The sequence below is a fragment of the Vulpes vulpes genome, chromosome 14, assembly GCF_048418805.1.
Source record: "Vulpes vulpes isolate BD-2025 chromosome 14, VulVul3, whole genome shotgun sequence".
NCBI lineage: Eukaryota > Metazoa > Chordata > Mammalia > Carnivora > Canidae > Vulpes > Vulpes vulpes.
In genome coordinates, this window is record NC_132793.1 from 34511118 (window position 1) to 34531441 (window position 20324).

The 20324-nt window shown below is 43.8% G+C and overlaps 1 protein-coding gene and 1 pseudogene across 9 annotated transcripts in view; both read left to right on the forward strand.

Moving 5' to 3' along the window:
• Positions 1 to 9099, forward strand: part of LOC140595261 (immunity-related GTPase family M protein 1-like) — a 115525-nt pseudogene extending 106426 nt beyond the window's left edge.
• Positions 9100 to 9166: 67 nt separating this feature from the next.
• The window catches only part of PLCB4 (phospholipase C beta 4), a 414226-nt gene continuing 403068 nt past the window's right edge, over positions 9167 to 20324 (forward strand). For 2 of the 9 annotated variants that reach the window (XM_072736375.1, XM_072736379.1), the window contains exon 1: positions 10124 to 10331. The gene's annotated coding sequence lies outside the window, so the exon portion shown is untranslated. Of the gene's footprint in view, positions 9259 to 10123; positions 10332 to 10431; positions 10607 to 11592; positions 11667 to 11746; positions 11860 to 16404; positions 16561 to 20324 lie in introns of those variants that run through there. The other 7 variants (XM_072736376.1, XM_072736380.1, XM_072736374.1 and 4 more) reach the window with 7 other exon arrangements.

Below are 20324 nucleotides of genomic sequence, written 5' to 3' on the forward strand. Positions count from 1 at the left end.
CTGGAAGGAAAGAATTCAGTGGAGAGTTAATTCAATAGAGAATTCAATAGAGAGTTAAAGTAGCAAAGGTTTTTCCTTTAGCAAAAGAGCCTTAGTACACTCAAAAGACAGGGGAGCAGGCTCACCCCACAATTGGTGGCAGCACAAGTATCTTATTGTGTCCTTTTATGACGGTTTACTTGGTCTTCTTCCCACCCTTGGATCCCTTGGTTTTCTCCCCACTAACCGTTTTTTTTTTTAAAGATTTTATTTATTTATTTATGAGAAACACACAGAAAGAAGAGAGAGGCGAGACACAGGCAGAGGGAGAAGCAGGCTCCTGGTGGGGAGCCCAATGCGGGACTTGATCCCAGGGTCCTGGGATCATGGCCTGAGCTGAAGGCAGATGCTCAACCACCAAGCCACCCAGGCTGCTGGATCCTCCCCTCCAACCTTTTTGTACAAGTTTGTGTTAGTCCTCTTCCACTAGTGCCTAAGGGCAAACCAATGTGGAGGGACCCAAACCTCAATGCAAATGGTATTATAAAGACACTATAATAAACAAATGGTATTATAAAGATACTATAATAAGCAATGGCATTATAAAAATACTATAATAACCTCGGGGTTATTAGCAGATGCAGTCTTTCTTAAGTGCGCATGTTCTAAAGTAGGGGCTATCCTCAGAGCCCATATCTTCAGCTCATCAGTTTGTGCTAAACTGCAAATGGGATTGGTCTAAGGGAGAGGGACCCATCTCTGGGTGGATACTGGGTGGTCCCTGAAAATTGTCTATCTGTCATCCTCTTTCCTCCATCTCCTGCTCAGGTCTATCTGACTGCCTTACTCAACAGATGTAATGGTGTGTTCTTTCCCATTTTAAAATGTCCTGGTAAAGAAAATGCTATGTCCTCTTCCTGTTGCAAATCTCCCCAAAACAAGAAAAATAAACATGACTCCATAACCCTTAATAAATATGTAACTAAGGGCTGCCACATCCAATGCAGATCAAATAGGGATACAGGAAATGTTAAGAAGACTCCCCCTACCCCGAAGTAGATCTAAGATAGGCAGTAGAGGACAGCTCCCCAGAGCAGATGGCCCACATGAGAGGGTATTTTTTAAAATTGAGATATAATTTTTGTTTTGAAAACGGAGAAGGAGGATTATCAGCAGGTGGTGAGAGCTTCCCTGGGCCACGTTTGTTACCAGAGAGCTGGGGTTGATGAAGATTCACACAAATACATACATTTGTAGGAAGCAGTCTCTTAGAGCAGGAGAGAGAGGAAGAGAGACTCTGCATTGGAGAGTAGTCCTGGAGCTGCCTTTTTTATCGGCTTGAAAGGGGAAAATGTAAACCTATTTCAGTGAATCCATTTACTTGTAAGACTAAGACTGAATCGAATGCCAATTGAACCCTGAAAATGTAGGAATAATATAAGCAACATTCAGGAAAGGAAGGAGAGAATGTGGAAAGGGGTATAGTTATCCAGATAAACTTTACTGCCAGATGTCAAAGATACTATCAGACACCAAATAAAGCAAGCGTTAGAAGTGAAGATATATTTGAAACTATAAACATAAACACTAACAAAATAATGTAAACAACTAAAATTTTGGATAGCAAAGAGGAAGAGGATTGTGAAGGAAGTGGAAACTTATTACTTTCATTTTTGCTCATAGCAAGGAGTAGTAATCAATCCTATAGGTACCATAAATTTTGGCACATCCATACAATGAAATGATATGAGGCTTTTACAAAGATTAAGGCTGCTTTACATGTGTAGATATTACTTCTAAAGTAGATTAAGTTTGAAAAGCAGATTAGTGCATAAGAAATGGAAAGAACATGTGTTGTAAATTGGTATGGTTAAGACTCACAGGCAGAGTAAATAAGGCACTGGAATAGAATGAGCTCTTCTCTGTACTTGAATTTGGGGTGGGAGGCAGTCCTTGCTTTTCACTGCATATCCTTTTCATGGCTTTTGAATTTTGAATCTTGTGTATGTGCCACATATTTTAAAATATATATGGTTATATCTTTGGCAAGAAAAAAAATGAGTTGGAATCCTGATTTTGCCCTTCAAGGAGTTTGACACTTCTTACAGGAGAAACAGACAAAGGGAGAACTCTAAAACAATGAGGCAAGTGCTATAACATAGAAATGTACAAGGTGCTTGGGGGAAAAGTAAAAGTGTTAATTTCTCTGGAGGGTTTAGTCTTTAGTCCTGAGTCTAGAATGGAAAGAGGAATGATTTAAGAGATTTTTTTTTCAGCTTTTTAAATTTATTTATTCACAAGAGACACAGAGAGAGAGAGGCAGAGACTCAGGCAGAGAGAGAAGTAGGCTCCATGCTGGGAACCGGATGTGGGACTCGATCCGAGGTCTCCAAGATCACGCCCTGGGCTGAAGGCAGGGGTTCAACCGCTGAGCCACCCAGGCATTCTGATTTAAGATATATAGATATAAATATAAATATAAATATAAATATAAATATAAATATAAATATAAATATAAATATAAATATAAATATAATATATGGATTGCAGGGCCATTCATTTTTAGTTCTAAAAAAAAATATTTGTTATTACCTCATTGTGTTCCAAGCACCAGGTTGAGCCCTGGGGATTAGAAGTTAAATTAGAAATGTTCCCTGCCCTTAAGAACTCCAAGTTGGATAATGCAGGGTGGTGGATGTCAACCACGTCCTCAATTATTCACCTCAATGATTCACCTTGACCCTTTGCCACACCTTTCCACCACATGTGGGTCACTTTGCCCTGTCCCCAGACACTAGACCCAACCCAGTGACTTGCTCGGGGCACCTGAGATGTTAGCAGATAAGACATGAGCGGCAGTGAAATAAGCCTGTGCATTGGCATCTGCTCTATCTGATACTCTTGTCATCACCATGAAGCTGGGAAGGAATAAAGCCCTACGTGAACCAGCCATGATGGACACACTCATTTCTGGTTGCATAGACACTATTTTGAAATAGGATTGGGGCAGAAGGAAGCACAAATATCACACAAATCTTTTGTTGTTGATTATTTGTCTGCAAATCAGCTTTTCTGGCAGGATACTATATATGTAAGGGGTGTCTGGCTGCTGCATATACAACATCTAGGGTCTGGTTTATACCAGGACCTTCCGCAAATTAGGAACATGTGTATCCCTTCTCTGAGGGTAGATACAGCTCAGTTCCAGGGAGAAGGCTTGAAAAAGGATCTATCTCAGCCTCATACTTGCTCTACTGCCGCTGTGTCCTTGCGCAGTGGACAACCAGCCCTACGGCGAGGGGTAGCCCTGCCTAAATCTTAGGTAGTACTTTCATTAGTATCAGAAGCTCATGTGAGTGCCAGAAACTCAGTCTTCTCATTAATTCAGTGTTAGTGCATTTGTCAGCTCCTTTTACAAAGTTTAGAAAGGGAAACTTCTTTGAGGAAACATTTATAAAATACGAGGAGAAAAAAAACATTTTGCCAAGAGGTAAATTCTAGGCTTTACAGATTTCTGTCAATATTCAATTAAACTTGTCTTTGTTCTCTGACTGGATTTTGTTCAACTGATGTGCCTACAAGTTCTGAAATGGAAGTTGGGGTTGGAGCATGCCACCAGCTGGGCATTCAACCTGAGCAAGCCACACAGCCTCTCTGAGACTTAAAATATTCATCAATTAGTTGAAGTGATTGGATCACATGATCCTCTAAGTCGCTTCTAGGTGGAAATGGTAAAAATCCATGACTGTCACCTTAACCAGCATGAATCACAATGGCAAAAACGATTGAAAAAAAAAGTCTAAGGAATTCATTTTTTGTAGATGAAAATTTGGGGCTTCCTGAGACAGGAACATAAATATAACTAAACTGTACTTTTGTTGTGATTCCAACCACACGGAGTCAGTGAAGGAAAGAAAAGAACATTGAGTCTTGCTGAATGTGCAATTGATATTTATATTATAAATTAGTGTATTTTCCTAATCTTATTGCACCATAACAGAGATGGTAGGAACAAATCATTGTATTTACAAAACTGATCTGTTCACATTTAAAGAGTGGAGAGAAATATAAAACCATGCAATTAGGCCAGCAGTTTAACAGCCTCATTAAGTAGTGTGTATATTTTCCATATGCTCTCATTTCATTTTATGTAATCTTGCCATAAACATCAGGTAAGTAGGAACAGTGTTCTCATTTGTAAATCATTTCCTGTAGGTTAAATGCTGACATCCATGTTTGAGGCTTTCTAATTTACATTTAGCAGCACGTATTCATCACTTCAAGGAAGTGATTACAAATGTTTTGGCATCAGAAAAAAATAATTTACCATTTGAATTATTTGGGAAAAAAATCCTCCTTTTATAATCCAGTAATATCACATAATTTTACTGTGCTTTTTGCATAAAACACTTAGGAGTTTACCATGACAAAGAATCACCTTTATTTTCACAGAATAACCAATTAACACACGTATTGAGTACTTAATACACTCTATTGTAATAGTAATAGGGAATAAGAAGAAGTAGGATGGGAATATGGGACCAATTTTCAAAGACCCTGGAGTGCAATTTTAAAACCCACAAAAATTTCCCGTCCCAATAGATAAGATGCATACATTCTGGTATATTCATACAATGATATAATTTAGAGCAATAAAAAAGTATAAACACTAGTAACCAGCTGCAAACATGGATCAATCACAAACACATAATAATGAAGGAAAGTAACCAGACCCAAAAGGTACATTCTACCTGTTTCCATTTATATGAAGCTCAAAAACAGGGAAAACAATTCTATGGTGTTAGAATAGTGATTACTTGTGGTGGTGGTGGTGGTCGTGTGTGTATGATACTGCCTAGGAAGGAACATGAGCGAATTTTTGGAATGTTGAAAATATCCTGATCTGGGTGGTGGTCACGTAGTAGTTTTCTAGAAGTGAAAAGTCCTTCAGCTCCCACTGAGGATTTTCATGCTTTATTGCATATATGTTACACCTTCATAATAACAATCATCATCGTCGTCACCATCACACAGCACTTTGAACTTCTGCAGTGTAGTCATATTCTAAGCCTGGCTCACACTTAGAAAATTCCATTCTTAAACTAAATTGTTTGGAATGGAGTAAGACTCTCCTCTTTTGTTTTGGCTTTTCTTTCTATTCTCTCTTTAGAATACAATCAAAGGTTGATTTAACAAAAAATTCAGTGGGATTTGTTTTTGTTTGTTTTTTGTTTTTTGTTTTTGGCAACAGCCATTATATTCTACATAAACCCCATCCTGGGATGATTGTCTTCATTTTCATTCTTTTTGGTTCTCAGTGCCTCAAACAGATTGTTTTTTCCTTCAGCACATAGTGGAATGAGACACAGGTTAGGGAGGAGATGCCCTTGGGCCAAGAGAACCCATGTCAGGCTGGTCCTTGTGCTGCCCACTTTTCAAAGCTATATGTCCCTCATTAAGGCAAACTGGACAAATGGGCCAGTGGTGATCTTTTCATTTACAAAGTACAGCATGTAAAAAGCTAGGTGGAAGCAGTGATTAATGTATCACTTTAAATCAGGACAAGAGATGCACTGCCCTTTCTCTAAAAAGAATACAATGTGATCTTTTGCAAACGCAGTTGGGCCTATTAACCTGAAGGTTCTGATTATCTCCTGTCCTCCTTTCCTATAAAGCTACAATAACAAATAAGACTTTATAAAAATGTAAGGGCCTGGATGCACTGACAGTTTGCTTTGGCCTTTCTTCTGGTGAATGTTAATGTCCATAACAAGATGTTGCCCTGGAACTGATAAGCAGAACAAGCAGTTGACTACACAGAGGAGTTCTATAACTTACATTATAGAGAAAGCCCCTATAATTAGACCTAGGTATCCTCCTTATGGCAAAATTAACTCTACCTTACCCATCTCCTTCCCTATCAATCTTTTAACCTGCCTCAGATGGGCTATTTTCTCCAGTGGGTGCTAGAAGGCTGCGGGGCTTAACTTTCTTATCAGTGGCCCAAATAGTAGGATGCTTGCCTGCCATGTGAGCCCCAGCAGTAAGATGCACTGGGGTAGGCCACCATGGAGAGCATTATGGGCTTGGAATAAAAGGAGCAGTGCTGGGAGGGTGGGGATCTGTCATGGCAGAGAACAGGCAATGGGACACCTGCCATAGGGTCACTGGTGTTTTTGACAGTAAAGCAGCCACAGTGAACTGAGAGAGGATCAAATGGCCATAAGTCAACAGTAGATACGTTCATTGATTTCCTTCTTCCTCCTTCCAACTCAACATGCAGGACCACATAGACTTTGAAAAGCAGGTGGCATAAAAGTGTTTAAGGACCAGATCCTGTATCACCACCTTCTATTTCAAGGCACAATGGATCCAGCTACAGCCTGCAATGGGGCAGAGAGAAGACTGGATTTAAACTGAGCCTAAAGTTGAATATTTAACATAGTCTGGGTTTTAATGCTGAAGATGATAAACTCTGCCCAAGCAGAACTGCTGCTGTGTCCTTTTACTGGGCTCACTTTTTGAACTCTTGCCTCTTCAGGCAATCTCAATGTGAGCTCTCAAAACCACTGATAAGATCATGTTCTGATTCTGCTTGACATCTTCCAATGGGTTCATCTCACACTTGGACTGAAGCCCAAAGTCCTTTCTGTGGCCTTACATGGCCTGGCCCCCTGCTGCCTCTGTGACCCCAATTCCATTCATTCTATGCCTTGCCCTGTCAGTCTGGCCTCCTTTCTGTTTCTTGAATGTGGCAATCATATTCTCATCTCAGGGCTTTTGCTGTTCCCTCTGCTAAAAACACTCTTCCCTAGATATTCACACCTTTCTCTTCATTTAGGTCTCCACTCAATGCCACATCCTCAGGGAGACTGTCTCTGACCCCTATCTAAATTGGCAGCCCCTCCTATCTGCCTCATGAAGCTTTTGCTTTTCCCTTCCATCCTGGCTCTCAACACTACTTGATGTTATATCTTTTTAATATAATATGCTTTTTATTGTTTATCCCCTCTGATAGTATTTAGGCTTCATAGGGGAAATGATTTTTGCCTCTTCTGTGGTCCTTGGTATCCTGGGCAAAGCATAGTGCCTGACACATATAAAAAGTGCCTCAGAAATGGAGGCACCTGGGTGGCTCAGTCGGCTAAGCATCTGACTCCTGATTTTGGCTCAGGTCATGATCTCACAGTTGTGAAATGGAGCCCTGTGTGGGGCTCCTCACTCTGTGGGTATCTGCTTGAGATTCTCTCTCCCTCCGCCCCTCCCCACTGCATGCAGTGCTCTGTCGGTCTCTCTAAAAATAAATACATAAATGTTTCAAAAAAAGTCTTGGGTAGCCCAAGTGGCTCAGCGGTTTAGCGCCGCCTTCAGCCCAGGATGTGATCCTGGAGACCCGGGATCGAGTCCCACGTCAGGCTCCCTGCATGGAGCCTGCTTCTCCCTCTGCCTGTCTCTCATGAATAAATAAATACAATCTTAAAAAAAAAAGTCTCAGAAATTTTTGTCAGGTGAATGACTATCTAAGATGGCATTAAAGGGAGGGAAAAGGAACTTTTACAGAATTGAGTTGAACTTAGTACTTTGAAAAAATTTTGAACATTTAATATTTATACCCCACTGAGCTAAGATTCCTTAATAAACTCACTATCAGATTGACAGCCTAACAATAAATGTTGCTACGGTTTGGTTTACCAACATGCAAAGGTAAAGATGGGCTTAATCTATAAAACTTTGAGCAAATTCTAGTGCAAAAGGGCTAGTTTTATGGAAGTTGGTATATGTGGTAGATTGGAAAAACAAACTCTATTTTGCATCCCCTTCCATAAGAAAGTGAAGTTTGTTATTTTTTCCCATGCTTTACACCCAGACATGGCTATGCAGCTTTCTTTGGTCAGTCTGACATCAGCAAAAGGAAATGCTATTGTAAATTGGGGCTTGCCCTCCCTTGCTGCTGAAAACCAGAAGCTCACCATATGAAGATGCCATCCAGAAAGACAATCCTTTCATCCCAGCCATCAGATGAAGCTCCAAGCTTTACACCTCTGCAACAGCATAAGTGAACCCAGTGGAAAGCAGCAGAACTGCTCTGTTGATTCCAGCCCAAACAGCTGACTCACAGAATTGTGAGCTAATAAATGGTTGTTTTAAGCTACTACAGCTACTACATTTTGGTGTGACTTTATACAGAGGAGGCTGATACAGTATGTTTAGGTGTACATATAGTAAATTAAATTCCACTGTGGAAATGGTGAAGACACACAGATGACAGCTACTAGCTCATCTGTCTACGGGTGATACGTGGGGAATATAGGAACACAAACACAGGATGTTCTGGAGTACTGGGTTTGAAACTAGCTACACTACGTATTGGTTGTGTGACCTGTGGCAAATTGCTTTGCCTTACCGAACCTTAGTTTACATAAATAAAAATAGAGAGCTGGCCTAAAATACTGCCCTAACCTTTTTCTACTCAGTGTGCTCTGAAAACTAGCAACACCAGGATGACCTGGGAGCTAGTCAGAAAGGCACAGCCTCAAGGTCCCACCCCAGAACTGCCGAATCAAAGAAAGAATTTGAATTTTGAATTCTTTAAACAGATCTCCTGAGACTTGTGTACACATTGCAGTTTCAGAGCTGCTGGAGTACCCTGGCATTACTCAACATGACCACATCTTCAGGACCCCTCAACAGTGAAGAGCCACCCAGCTTTTCCCTGGATCTTGCCTTCCTTTCCAGTGTGGCTGGGAAACTTGGTTTAGGCTATTTGTCTTGGCTTCCACACAGGCAGACGGGCTCAGCTAACTTAGGAGCTTGTTTAAGGGCTCAGCTAAAATTGCAGCTTAGCAATTGAGCTGGGGAGTGTTGTCAGTGGGCGCTGGGCCCCCTCCCACTTGACCGTGCCCAGCTGGTAAACTTTGGATCACACCCCCCACCCCCTTTTAGCCCAGCCTGGAAAAGGCCAGGACGTGCCGGAGGAGCGGGCCTTTGGCCTCCACAACTGCTTCTGCCCATCAAGGCCCGCACATCCCCCGTCCTTTGCCCACACTGCACGCGCGGCCGGGCTCCCCGTCTCCTCCCGGCCAGCCGGACCGGCTTAGGCGGCTGAGCATGCCCAGTTGAGCTGCGAGCGTGGCCCCGGTCCCCAATGCGCAGGTGCCACGTCTCCGGGTTTTGGCGGCCGCCGGCCGGGAGGAGGAGGCGGAGTGGCCTGGGGGAGGAGGGAGCCCTCCCGGGAGCTCTGGAGCGGCGCGTCGAGGGTCCACACAAAGAGCGATGCTGGTGTCCGCGCCGCTAGCCTCCGAGTGCGAGGGCGCCGGGTTCGCTGGGGGCCGCCGTGGGGCCGCCGTGGGGCCGCCGTGGGGCCGCCGAGGGGCAGGGGCAGGGGCAGCCGGGAGCCGGGAGCCGGGAGCCGGCTGGGGCAGCGTTCCAGGGACCGAAGTCTGGGGGTCTGCGTCTCTGGGGTTGCACTTGGGGGGGGACTTTTCGGAACCACTTGATCTCTCGGTGGCTCAGTTTAAGCCTCGAGAGAGAGAGAGAGAGAGAGAGAGAGAGAGAGAAAATAAAAAAGGTGACAGTAGTACTTGCTTTGGAAGATTGTTTCAAGGATCACACGATAAAAAGCGTGGAGAATAGTGCCCGAAGCCCTGTGAGCGCTTACGTGTTCATAAAGCAAAATGTAATCAAATACCCCCCCCGCCCGCCCCGCGGGGTCCCAGCTCTCGCCAGCCCCGAGCCCCTTCGTCCCCCCCCACCTCTCCTCTCCCGCGCCCGGCGCCGGCCGACCGGCAGCCACTCCCCTGCCCCGGGTCTGCGCCCCGCGCCGCCCCGCGCGCACCCGGACCCCGGCACCGGCACGGGCCGCGGCGCCGGGGCTGCGGCGGGCGGCCGGGGAGACCCCCGAGGAGCGCGGCCCGGGGCTGCCCCGGACGCCCCCCCCACCGCCCCCCCACCGCCTCCCCGCGCCGCCCGCGCCCCCCGGGCCCCCCGCCCCCGCCGCCGGGCTGCGCCCCCGGCCCGCCCGCGCCCCCTCCCCGCCCGCCGCCCGCGGCAGCCGGCGGCCGGCCCTGCCCTGCCCACCCCCAGCCCAGCCCGGGCGCGCCGCACTGGGCATGCTCCGTAGCCTGGGCAGGTTGGGGCTGCGAGGCGACAGCTCGGGCTCCGGAGCCGGGCGGCGAGCGCGGAGGGAGACTCGGGGCTGGGGCGGAGGCAGCGGCCGGCCTCGAAGGGGCCGCGGGACCCGGGCCGGGCACACGCCGAGCCCCGCGGGCGGGCGGGCGGGCGGGCCGAGCGGGCCGGCGCTGCCCCGCGGGTTCGGCGAGCTGCGCCCGCGGAGACCCCCGCCCTCGGCCGAGGTGAGGCTCCGCGCGGGGAGGCGGGCGGCGGGCGGCGGGCGGCGGGCGGGGGCCGGCGGGGGCGGGGCCGGGCGCGCCGCGAGGGGCTCGGCGGCCGGTCGGGGTGGGGGGAGGGGGCGGGGGCGGGCGCGGGCGCGGGGAGCAGGGAGTGAGCCGAGCCGCACCGCAAACAAGCTCTGGCTCACACCCGCGCGCACACCCGCGCGCGCACACACGGGGTCTCCAGGCGGCGGCCGCGGCCGCATCCCCGGCAGCAGCGCCCGGCAAAGTGACAGGTAGGAGAAGGCATTTCGGGTCCCGCCCGAGGATGCTGCCGCCGGCCCGCCCGCCGGCCCGGCCCGGCCCGCGGGGTTGGTTTGCTCCCGGCGGTGCGTCCCGGACGCGCGCGCACCCGGACGCCTGCCGGGGAGCGGGGCAGGTGCGGGCTGCGAGGCGCGGCGCGCGGGAGCGGGGGGTCCACGCGCCCCCCGCCCTGGGGTCGTCGCCCACTGGCTTTCCTCAGACCCTGGCCAGGCGTCCCTGCTGCTGCCTGGAAATAGCTCGGCTCGACGTGTATATGATTATTTTGGTTGGAAATAGTTGGCGCCGTGCACAGCATGTGAATGTGTGTGCATGTGGATCTTCTTACTCTTCTGGGGAGGTCGTGGAAGTGATTGACCGTTTCCACTTAAAACAACACTGACAGGCCAGCACTCGATGGGCGCAGTGCTCGGGCCTCCTAAAAGCGGATACACGATGGAGATTAAAGGTGGTCTTGTTTTCAGAATTTTAAAGTTGCCTTTTCCTTAACTAATTAGACCCTGTTTATATAGTACAGTACTTCTGGCTGTAGATTTTGTAGGCAGTGCTGTACAGAAGTGTGGAAATCGTGGAAGTCACCAATCTTCGGTTGTTTCTAAGTGCCCCTTTATCTAGAATCCTAAAACTCTCATCAACTAGCACTTTTCTAGAGAAAATACAAACGCCCATTATATTTTCAAACTTACGCATGTATTTGAGACATAACCACCTACTCTTTTTTAACTCTTGTGAGTCTATTGTTTATAAACCCAGGTGTTTGAAATTTAATTTCGGTCAAACCATTAATGTAAGGTCACTTTTTTTTTTTTTTAACCGTAAATGTGACACAGGGTGAATTATAAATTAACTTACAAGCGTGTGAGGATAGCTGTTTGATGATTCTGTTAGGTTAGCAAAAAATGTCATTCAAACATAGGCAGCTCAATAATATATAAAATTGAATTGAGTTTCCTCTTTAAAGGAAAATCAGAGTCACAAAGTAAACATGACCAGGAAAAGCAACTGGTGACTTCACCTGGGCCATCTATGAAGAGGGTAAGAAAGTGTCTAAGGAACTGTGTTCTCAGGAAAAACTGTGTGTGTTTGTGTGTGTGTAAAATATTTTATCCTTTTAGTTTTTTTCAGGACTCTTGGTTTCAAAAATATGTGGTTGAACTGAGAACCTGATGTGTACTCTTCAGACTTCAGTGCCCTAAGTAATAGAGCAGAAGCGCAGAAATCAAGCTGGGTAGGGGTGTGTAGTTTAATCTGCCATTATCTGTGTTATGTAATCTAGAATGCTGTTTTTCATAGGACACTCTTGCATAGTTCTCCGCTGGTGTTTTAATATATTATGTCATTGTCGTTTTGAACTGTAGAAGTTCAATAAATGTTTGCCATCTTGGGAGAACACCTGTTTTCATAGAAATTCACTTCGTAAGTGGAAGAACATTTTTTTATTGGCATTTTTTTATTCCATGAGACTTTTGCTGCCAGAGCCAGTAACCCTTTGCATGTGACATATTAATAGCATGGTTAAAGGTACCCTCTAGTAGGTTACCAATTACACATCCCTCCAAATGTTATTACCCAACCATCTGAATTTCGTTTTGATTTAGCATTGATGATATCACCACCCATATTTGAATTAATGGCTTTTGAAATGCTATTTTACAAGTAACTGTCAAAACAGAATTTCTAAGACTCCATTTGATCACTGGATACACATTTCTATCTGTCGGAATAGTGCTACCTTTATTTTACAAATGCACACCCACACAGAAGAGCTTTGTTCTCAAATACTGTCTTCTGAGTTTTATATTTGTGCGCCTGAAAATGTGAATGATATTAAACTACTTCTGTGCTCCAGAATCTTGAGGGTAGCATATTTTTGTCTATGAGGTAGCGAACTATGGAAGTTTAAAAAGTGGTAAGGATTACCAAAAAGCTTTTTGCAGAAATGGACTTTAAAAATGTCTATCACTTTGAGCGATTTCATCTCCAGCAGAGACCTAGCAAGTGCCTTTCGCCCTATTTTATCTTTCCCAAGAATATAGCCAACTGTCTTTGCCCTAATGTACACTGATTTTGACATCAGGGGCCAGTTATGTTTATTAAGAATTGATATGTGTTTGCCTAGCAATCCCTAACCCACCCTGGAAGTTAAAATTGAGGTAAAATTGACTTTCAGTGCTGCTGTGTTATTCTCCTTGAACCGATCAAATTGGCGTGGTAATTTGTGAACGGATGTGCTAGAAGTGAGGTCAGCTTCTGGATTTTGTGTTGCATTTCCATCCTCAAAATTTCAGATGTAACCAGCACTCTCAAATATCACAATTAACAAGTAACTTTTGTGGATTATCTTTAAAAATATGCTGTTAATTAGCTGCTGAGTTTATTGATTTTTAAAATTTTAAAAACTTACATTGAGAAAAATTTTACCTCTTTGTGTCACAGCACTTAATATAGTCATAGGAAAGAAAGATGATGTATTTATCCTATTCTCCACAAATGCCCTAGTGAACTCAAATATTTTCGGGGAAGTAAAAATATTCTTTGAAATTTAAATTTACATAGCAGATTGTGGCTAGATTATCATCATTTGTAAAGACCACTTGTAAGGATGAAACAGCGTGTTTATTAGCACTCATGACCCAGGTTTTTATTAAACTGGCTATCACAGTAAGTCTTGTAAAACCAAGAACTTCTGCGTTTTATATGCAGAATGAGGTCAAGGACTAATGGAAACGCTTAATGATCACACTTGGTATTTCATGTCCAGACTGAAGTTTCTAAAATAGGTGCTTTTCACCTCGTAATGTGAACTTGTAGGCCATATAAATGTCTGCCAAAAAGATTCATCCACCTATCGAGAAATAGATACAGCTTTTCATTGCTTATGGTGGGCAGCAGTGACTTCCTGTAGTTTTGTTGGTGGTGTTCAGACGTTCACTGTGTTTTCAAGGACACTGCGTAGTTCTCAGTACTGTCCATTCTGTATTTTTCGACTCCCCTGCAATCGTCGGGAAATCTAATAACCTTGCATAGGTCTTTCCTCCATTCCTTAGTATTTGTTTTTCTGTGTTATAGTTTCTCTTTTGATAAAGTCTTCTTCCCCCTTAAAGTAGAAATACTTCTTCAAGGTGTAGTATTGTTTATCTCGTTATACCTTAATATGACATGAAGGTCTAGCACATTCAGAGGCTGTGATTCTTTACCTAACCAAATATAAAAATGGGTGGTTTCCTTCACCCCAGTGGAAATATAGTTGAGTGATAATGCATCACTGAGTAGATGAGTGAGAAGTCTCTATTGCCCTCATCAGAATTCAGCCTGCTTAAAAAAAAAAAAAAAAATCACCTCTAGTCACTTTTATCCTCAAGGCCAATTTCTCTCAATTGCAGCAACTTTGCAAATCCCACTTTGTAAAAGTTTGGCTGGAAGCTCATGCCTTTGGGTGCTTTTCATACGCTCAAGGTGTAACCCAAGTTCATAGACGAGGTGAAGGCACTAAAGCCCTACCTTCCAGATCTCTGCTGGAAGATCCAACTGTGCAAGAGGATGAATGGTCAGCAGTTTCTGTTTTTCTCTGCATGAACTCCATCTACTTTTTCTTTCCTTTTCTTTGAGGAATCAAAATAGTTGAAAGGGACAGAAATCAGAAGAAAGTTCTTCTCCAAACCCCTCCCTAGCCTACTACCTATAAAACCTTCCTTGAGAAGGTCACATACAACTTGACTGCTATCCTCTTGACTGGGAGTCTCCTTCATAGCTCTTCTCCTGTGATCCTTTGGCTTGCCAAGGGTTGGGAAATTCTACCTGTAGCTACCATGCTACCCTCAGGCCAGGCAAATCATTGCTTTAAGATACATTGCCCTTAAGGCATTCTTTTCCTCCGGAGCAGTTAAAGGGTGTTTTTGGCTCCCAGACAGGACTGAAGTAGCTGTTTTTTTAGAACAAAAGGAAGAAAGTAACTTGAAGTCATTAATTATAAGCAACTCATCCAGAGAGCAGAGACTACGGACTGTTAGATTTATACTTGACATCTCATGCTCTCCTCCAGACCAAGAGTTCTTCATCTCAGGTCCACCCTGAAATGGTCTGAGGATGGAATTTGGTGGGTCCATGAATATAGCAGGTAAATGAATCATGTCTTTATTTGCATTTACTTCCAAATGACAATTAGGCCAAGTATTGTCACTCTGGATCTTAGCATTTAATGGGTTGAAAAAGAAGCATGTGCATTATTAGGGTGTGCCCAGTTTTTTAAAAAAATATTTTGATAAATATATTACAATTTAATTGGTTTCATTTGCACTTAATTTTATGCATTTAAAAATATTATGCTCATAAGGGTCTATATGATTCACCAGACTTGGCACGGGTGAGGTCTTGACCCACTGAAGGTAAAGAACAGCTGCTCTAGAAACACTTTGTCTTCGAGGCAGCTAGGGGCTAAGTGGGGGGTGGCACTGTGGGTTTGCTTTCGGCCATATAAAGTTGCTAAGACCCTCAGGTGATGGAGTCAGGCAGACCTGAGTTCAAATCTCAATTATGTCACGTATTAACTGTATGATCCTGCGTAACTTGCCATCTGTAAAACAAGGAGAATAGCTCCATAGGGCAAGAGTGCACAGCCCTGTACTGTGCCAGATGCTGGATATTGTGTTACTGTTGCTGTTGATACAACTGCTATTCGTCCTTCTCCTAATAGTGCTAGTATTATTGCTCACCCTCTCCTTCTCTGTAGAGGCAGATGCCATTGACTTACCCCCATAGGCTGAATCAGTTCCTGTAAAACTTGTAACAAGGGGTACCTGGGTGGCTTAGTCGGTTAAATATCTGCCTTTGGCTCAGGTCATGATCTTAGAGTCCTGAGATCAAGCCCCACACCAGGCTCCCTGCTCAGCAGGGACTCTGCCTCTCCCTGTTCCTCACCACCACCCACCCCCGCCGCCCACAGCTCATGTGTACAATGTCTCCCTCTCTCTGAAATAAAATCTTAAAATTAACACCCCAGAATTTATAACAAGGAATATTTGCTCTGCCCTCCTGCAAGTATAGAAAGTTCTGGTCACCTTTTTGTGCTGCTGTGAAGTTCCAGATCTTCCTCTGGACTTGCCTAACCCTGTGACTGCAGTTGGACAGGAGGACCTAACATTAACTCAGCCTTATCTGCCTCAGATTCTGTGACTGCGGGGCTGCAGACTCAGTGAGCCAGATGCTTTCCCCAGGGCATCTGTGTCTCCCACCAGGCTTTTAAAAAAGACCACAGTAAGCCATTTAGGCCTGGAAGGAGAGAGGCATCCACTAGCATCATTTGGAGATCTCTGATGTTTAGGAGGCTTGGTGGCTCCTGTTTTCCCATGGGGGCTTCAGTGGCTGCACTTCACATAGTAATAGCAATAGCAGTAACAGAACAATAGACATTTGTCAAGCAATGGGACTGTGCCATGTCATTGAATCCTTTCTCTGGTGGTTACTAATAGTCTATTTTACATTTGGGGAAACTGGGGCTTAGAAAGGTGAAGTTAAATTTAGAGGAGGGATGCAAACCCAGGTAGATGGACGCCAGAATGCCAACTTCTAACCACTACTCTGTGTCACCTGCCAGTGAGGTACATACTCCTGAAAGATTTGTCGCAATAAGTTTCGTGACCGTTATTTTAAGTGACTGGGCTGACGTAGAACAGAGAAAGTTCTGGCAATCCTGCTGTGAAAGTGTAATTGAAATAGGAAGTTGAGCATCAAGCCACGTGTCCTCATCTAATCTTACATGCTTTTGTCTCCGCAGGTGCATGGGCCACAAATCAGAGAGGGAGATTACTAAATGCTACTCTGGGGTAGCCTAAAAAGGAATTCTAGTGTTCTGCAGGGCCAGCTTTTACCTGGTGAGGTGCCTCATGGTTTCCCTCAGGGTGTGGCACATTCTGACTTTTCTGAGGGCCAGGTAAGCAAAGTGCGCTGCCCAGGTGTTAGATCTTCGGGAATTTGGGGGTTGGGGACGTGGTTATAGGGACCCATCATTTCTGCCAGGCAGGTATCGGGCACAGAGTCGCCAGTGCATCTACCATTTTAAGAGAAGTATAAAAATCCAGATTTATTTTTTATTTTATTTTTTAAAGGTTTCATTTTTTTATTAGAGTGAAAGAGAGCACGAGTTGGGGGGGGTGGGGTAGAGGGAGATGGAGAAGCAGTCTCTCCACTGAGCAAGGAAGCCTGATACAGGGCTTGATCCCAGGATCTGAGATCATGACTTGAGCCGAAGGCAGAGGCCGAACCGACTGAGTCACCCAGGGGCCCCTTCAGATTTATTTTTAAGTGTGAGACCTCATTTGAAAATGCTTTAGAAATAAATTAAAATTAAACACGTCAGCCTACAGGGTGGCCAAACAAAACCTGTGGAATGAATTCAGCCCATCAGCTCCCATTTTGAGTCTTTTGTCAATTGTGCTCGGAAACACTGTGTACTAGAAATTGTGTACTAGACTGTGTACTAGAAATTGCCAGAACTGTAGTTTCATCTTGATGTAAGCATGGCATCTTTTTTGTTCAGGCATTTTTTTTTCCCGTTAAATTTCTTACAAAGGCTGCTGTGGTCATTTATTTCCAGTGGACACAGATTTGAGATTCTGAATTTCTGCCTGTTTTTCTTCTGGCTCATTTTTCTAAGATGTTAGCAAACATACAAAGTTGAGGGGGCAAGATGTTTTCTCTCGTATTTCATGGTGCTCTTTTAAATAAGAACATCTCAGTATGGAGAAATGGATGACTTTGTGGGGACATGCGGGTTCTTTTGTGTATATTACTGTCTTGGACTCTAACCAGTCCCAAAATACTCTCCCTGCTATTTGGTAGTTGCCATATTTATCCTGTAAATGCAGAATGTAGATCTGTTTCTGTAGGTTAGTGTTTCAAGGTGCAATCTACTTAACAGCCCTCATTTTCCTTTTGGTTCTTAAATGAGTGATCACAAGCAATCAAATGAGACTGAAGTCCCTTCGAGGTGGGTTTCTCTCATATCTGCTAATGCACTGTCATTGGACAAATCAAACCGCCTCTAGAATTTCTTTTATTTGTTTGTTTGTTTGTTTATTTATTTATCTTTTTTTTTTAAAAGATTTTATTTATTTATTTGAGAGAGAATGAGCAGGAGAGAACATGAGCAGGGGAGAGGGGCAGAGGGAGAAGACTCCCCACTGAGCGTGGAACCCTAAGAATTCAGGGCTCCATTCCTGGACCCTGGGATCATGACCTGTGCCGATGGCAGATGCTTAACTGACTGAACCACCCAGGCACCCTCCCCTCTAGAATTTCTGTTAATTTTTTGTTTTCATTTGCTTTTAAAATGATGTATGTGATACGTTAATATGTTCCAATCCAAATGATAATGCAGAAATACAGAAAACCAAAATGTAAAATACTCTTACCCACCTGTGCCCATCCCCAAATATCACAATTGGAAATAGCTTAGAGTGCCTCTCTCCCATTTTTGTGCATTTATACGTGAATTACATATACATGTCTTTTTCTTACTATATAAACAATATTATTTTGCATACATTTTCCTGCGATTTGCTTTTGTTTTACTTAGGGTATGTCTTTGAGCTGTTTCTATGTCCAGTGTGCTGGTAATCTATTTCTTTCTAACATTATAGAAACTTTGGTCCTATGAGTACTGTAGTTTATTTAACCATTCACCTGTTTTCACGGTTACACAATGAAGGATTTGAGATCTTTTTACATAGGTCTTTGTATACATGTGGGAGATTGTCTTGTAGCTAAATTCCTAGAAATAGAAATAATTGGTCAAAAGGGTATGCACATTTTCCATTTTGAGAGAGCACTGCCAAATTGACTTTAAGAAAGGCCTCCAAGGAATTTCTATCTCGTGGAACCTTAAATTATGAACATATTCTATAATTGAAGCATGCCCCACATTGTTACACTGTTTCATTAATTCAGTTGGATTTCAGTTATATACAGTGCACCAGGAAATGATTGAGAAATAGTCTATGTCCTTAAATTTCTTGAAGATACAATACTTCATCAAAAGGAATTTCTCAATTAAGAGATGAGTTTAAAAACTCTTTAGTAAAAAGATACCTTGCAGACTCAGAATGGAAAATCTGTATTCTGATCAGTTTGGATAGCTCTGGAATTTTAGATTTCTCACAGCAGGAACATGTCATAAACACCCTTGGATGTATGGTCAAAGAAGTGAGGGACTGCACAGCTAACTGAGGTTGATTTTGACCTGGGAAAATCAAGTTAATTTCACTGCTAAAAATTCTGTCCAGGTGTATTTATAGCTGTCAACTTTTAAGTACTTACTTAAGAATCTCATTTACTTTTTACTTAGAGAATTATAAGGTTCATAGATAATGTTATTTTGTTGAGTTTATTATTTATTAGATACCAGAAGGTAATTTTCGTAATATTTAGGAATGATATATAGACAGAGGGCTATATACATTAGGAATTCCTCTTTATTTTCATTTTGAGAGATATTGGGAAAAATACAGAAATCTAGGTCACCAATTCTTAACTTTTTCCAGAAGTCACAACCTAAGTAAATGTAGTTGTTACCTATAATATGAAGTGAATTGTTAATACTTTTTAGAGTTTTGTGCCATCCCTTGAAATATTGGGGATCACCTTAAAGTATCACTGTATCAGGTTTAATAATCTTGATGTGGATAAAGGGCAGGCAAATAAATGTTTCTGTTTTCAAAGATGAATCTGGTTCTTTCATGTTTCTCCAGATACCCAGTTTTAAGAAGAATTCTGGTTAGGTTTGGCAGTGACATTCAGATTCTGATTGTATGCCTTCTGCATGTTTATTTTTACAGCACGCTGAATTGTAGAAATATGGTAAGATTCAGTTATATTTCTTTGGCATCAAAACCTTGCTATTCAAGAAAGTGTGTACTAGGTTTTTGCTTGTGGAAATTTTACAACGATTTACAGTATACAGACAATTTCCTTTGATAGTGTCTGCAAGAGCCACAGCGGAGGGCCTCACCCTTTAACCCCACGTCATTCAGGGCCTGCCAAGCAACAGATGGCATGTGTAAACTGAGTCCTCTTAGGAAGGTTTAATAAAGGGACCCTTTGGAAGGTTTGGGAAGGTGTAGGTAACACAACCAGGTGGGTGCTGCAAGACCTAGCAGTAATAAGGAGCTGTTCTTGCTCTGAGTGGAGGAGCAGGAAGGGCTGCTGGCCAGAGCTGTGTCCTTTTGTAAGGGAGGCACAGTCCATCTGTAATGTGCCTGCAGGGAGACAGTAGAGGAATAAATATGCCTCCCTCACTCTTCCCTTGCCTCCCAAACTTCTGGCCAGTGTCTTCCATTAGCTGAATCCAGACAGAATCCAAAGGGCATAGGAGGGGATGGGAAGCTGGAGAGGTTGGCAGATGGGTCTGGGGAGGCAAATGGCAGACTCTACCCACCTGCCATCCAGAGAGGTGTCAGAGGTCAAGCCAGGGTGGAAAGTCTGGTTTGGGGGACAAAGGAGAAAACAGTTACAGTAATTAAATTTAAGTTGAAGGCAGGAATGTTCTACAAAACCACATGGCTGGTATCAGTAAGATTTGTGGGCTTTAGGGAAACTTATTTTTTTAATTGTTGGTTCATTTTGTGTTTCTTGGGATATACATAGAACAGGAAACTTGATGTGTTTATCTGAAGATTTAAGAGTATAAGCTCTAGACAG